This window comes from Phodopus roborovskii, unplaced genomic scaffold (genome assembly GCF_943737965.1).
Source record: "Phodopus roborovskii unplaced genomic scaffold, PHOROB, whole genome shotgun sequence".
Classification (NCBI taxonomy): Eukaryota; Metazoa; Chordata; class Mammalia; order Rodentia; family Cricetidae; genus Phodopus; species Phodopus roborovskii.
This window is the reverse complement of record NW_026126566.1, coordinates 2,629,712-2,633,773: the sequence shown is the minus strand read 5'-3', so window position 1 is coordinate 2,633,773 and position 4,062 is coordinate 2,629,712.

The following is a 4,062-nucleotide window of genomic DNA, read 5'->3' as shown; positions in this document are numbered from 1 at the left end:
CCACCTCCCGGATTCCGGGCATACTTTTCCTTTTAAAGGGAATGAACTTATAATAAACATGCACAAGTTCGCACCCCACCCCACCCCCATGCACCCTCCCTCCCACCTCATCCACCCTCCCCTAAGACACTTTTAAGGGATGTGGTAGGGAAGCAAAACCGAGAAAGAGAGCGCGCGTGTGTGTGAGTGCGCACTTCCTTGGAGTTCCCACCGCTGCCCCAGGCAGGAAAAAACAGTTGGATTTATGCCTCCAAGACATTTCTGGGCACCAACTGCCTCTCTGAGCACTGAGGGACTCCACTAGTCTGTGCAGTCCCCTATCCGAGAGGGCAAGGTTCAGGGTATCCTTCCTTGCATGGTGAGCTTAATCTGCCCTTAAGACCCAACACCAGCGCTTTTCTGAGAAACGAAACGGACCACACCGCACTGTTTGTTTGTTTTTGACAAGGTCTCTGGTAATCTGTGCTGACCTCAAACTCCCTTTAATGTTGCCAAGAATGACCAGAGCTCCTGCTCCTCCTGCCACTGCCTCCCATTGCTGGGATTACGAAACAGCTCAGTTGATAGAATGCTGAGGATGGAACCCAGGACTTCGTGAATTCTAACTAGACACTCCACCTACTGAGCCAGCCAAGTAGTATATGGTATAGACTCCTGTCTATAGCGAAACACCACTGATAAATCAAGGAAGATTACCCTCCCTAAAATAATCGGATGACATAAAAGTACTTAGGAAATCATTTTCTCATCGCTTGCTGAGAAAAACCTGTTCTCGTGCAGCTGATATCGTCAAACAGCAGGATCCACAGGTGTTGTTACTATTACTTTTTTGCACTTGCCTTGGCCCTTTCTGTCAAGTTGTAGTTTGAGGGTTGGTTATACACAAAGTGTGAAATATTCTGCAGTTCCTCTGCCAGTGTCAGGGGAAATGTTTCCACAATTGTCGACACAGGAATAGGTATGCAAGGCTGAGCAGGAATTGCCTGCTGAGTGGTTTAATCAAGCACAGAGGTCTCCGGGGAACCAAAGGAAATGAAAAATCAAAGGCAGGAGCTGGGAAGATAGTTCATGGCACAAGCATGAGGACTGGGGTTCAAGTCCCCACCATGTAAAAGAAAAGCAGATTTGGTTAGTCCTATAAGCCTGAACCCCCAGTGCGGCTCACTGGCTGCCTGTTTAGCTCTGGGATTCATGAGAGATCCCATATCAAAGGAGTATAGTGGAGAATGATTCAGTAGGACACTCAACATCTTCCTCTGGACTCTGTATGCATTCACCTGTCCACACTGCTCACACACCACACACACTCACACAGGGACATTGTATGACTGTTGTATGATTGTGGGCATGCAGGGATCTGCCTATGGACCTAGGATCATTTGTTCAGCTGCTACTCGGTGGACATTGCTTAGCCCCACTAGAGATGCAGAACTTCCGAACAAGACCAGCCCACCCCCCGCCATGGGGGCACAGTAGACACTACAGCGTTCTATTGTGTGTTGCCTTGATTGAGCCAGGAAGCAAAGAGGTCAGGCACTGTGTCTTTTGCAACTGTTAGAATTTGCTGGAGATATGAACGTGGGTATGGGCCTTGCTAGGCATGACAGGTGCTAGTGTGGCACATGCGGTGCAAGTGTTCATGCACGGAAGGGGTAGGGGGCGGCTTTCCTGGACAGCAGTGGGGGATAAGAGTGGGACAAATGGGTGTGGGGATGTGGCTTGTGTTGGGAAGCAGGAGGGAGCAGGGGATGAACTTAGAACTCTACCACAGATGTTGGAAGTTTGACTCAGGTGCAAGTTCAACCTTAGGGTCACATGGGTCCCTGAGGATGTCTGTGTGAGCAGAGAGCCCTCCATGAGAAGGGAAGGAGCAGAAGTCCTGGCTAAATAGAGCAGGCCTGGTAAGGAGGAGTGGCTGGGGAGAATGCTCTGTCCGTTAAGTTCTTACCTTGCAAGCATGAGGCCAAAACCCATTTTTAAAAACTGCCAAGTGTGGTGGTATATGAGGTTGGAATCCTAATACGGGGGAAGCAGAAACATGCTGATCCCTGGGGGGGGTTGTGGCCAGCCAATCTAGCCTATTTGATGAGTTCTTGGCCAGTGAGAGATCCTGTCTTTGAAAAACCAAGGTAGGCAGCACCTTAGGAGCAACAGCTGAAGTGGGCACTCTGGCCTCCACACACATGCACACACATGCACCTGCATCCACACAAATACACACAAAGAAAGAGATTCAGGGTGCATGGGAGCCAGGAGAAGAGCTCCGAGGAGCCGGGGAACAGTGGCCCCTATCTCCACAGATGGGCTAGAGGGGATCTGGGATTGGTAAAGACAGGCCCACAGAGGTGGGAACTCCATATTCAGTCCTATCAGAGAGGAAGGGAGCAGGCACTCTAGAGAGAGGTTGTGCCCAGGAGGGGTATTATAACTGCCCTGGAAGGAGGAGGAGAAACACAAAGATCTATGGGCCAAGATGGGGAGGGGGTGTTGCCTTGTGTCTGGGCTAAGATGGAGACAATGGGCCCTCAGACAGAGGCTTTAACCACACGCTAAGTACAGTGACCTGGGGGTGGGGGAGCAGCAGATGGACTCTGAGACGACTGAGGTCAGGACAGGACATAGAGAGACACAAGGATTTACCCCAGAAGGAAATGGAGGTATAGAGGCTTGGCAGGGGTAGAGCCGGGGCTTAAAGCAGAGAAACCCCTGAGAAGACAGCAGATGCCCTGATTACCCCCTAGTGTGTCTTCTTTCTTGGCCTGAGCCCCGAGCTGTTCAAGGACGGTGAAGAACTCATGTATGAAGCTGTGTGTGTGTGGGGGGTGCTTCACCAATGCAGGACCAGTAAGATGAGGGTAAAGAGAACTCAAGGTCTCCCAAGTGCATCAGTTGGCTTCCTCCAGCCCCTGACTAGAGCCAAAACCAAGTCCCATATGAGGACTTGCAACCCTTCCAAAGTGTGAGATTAATCTTGTCAACACGATGGGATTTTAGAATCACCATGGACACAATCTCTGGGCACATCTGAGGTTATCTAAAGTGGGTTGATTGAGGGAGGAGACCCTGAATGTAGACCATTCCATGGATGAGTTTCCAGACTGAACTAAAAGGGAAAAAAGAGTGACCAGCAAGACGGTGAAGTGGGTAAAGGGGCCTGATGAACTGAGTTCTGGCCCAGAGTCCACATGGCAGAAGAACTAACTCCTACAAATCGTCCTGACCTCCACAAGGGAGCCATGGCATGTACATACCCAAACACATGTACACATTGCGATGGCTGACCTCGGTTGTCAACTTGGCCATGGAATCAACTACAACCTCAGTCTATGTGGAAGAACTTAGGAAGAATTTTCTTGACTGGATCTTTTGAGAACTGGATTTATTTTTAAATGTCTGAAGACACACCCTAAATCTGGGCCACACCATTGAGTGGTGGAATACATTAAAAAAATATGCAAAAGGGAATCTTGCTTTTTGCCTGCTTGCACTCACTTTGGATGGCAAGTTCATCAGTCCTGCTGCAGAGACATTCTACTGCTGGCATTTGGACCTATTTCTTCAGAACTCATAACCTGAAGACCAGCTGAGACATTTAGCCTCGTGGACTGAATAACTACTGGATTCGGGCCTTTCTGTTAGAGACAACCATAGCTGGACTACCTGAACAACTGTCTATAAGCCACTCCAATAAAAACCCTTTTAATATAGATTTATTCTGTTCTGTTCCTCCAGAGAACACTAATACATGCACACAAATAAATAAATGTAGTAACTTTTCATAATTAAAAAATAATAATAGGAAAGTGGCTAAGTGCAGGTATTCATCTGCTTCTTGAATGTGGACAAAAATGTGACCAGCGGTCACCTGATGCCACTGCTGCCTTGCCTGGCCTGCCATGATGGGCTGTATGTACTGGGACTCTGAGACACATTACAGTTGTTTGCTGGATATTTTGTCTCTACAACAAAACAAGCAACTAATCACATAACCTATGGACAGCCATGTGCCTTCCCCAGCATACAGGAGGAATGTAATTATAGACAGCCATAGGGATGTGCCAG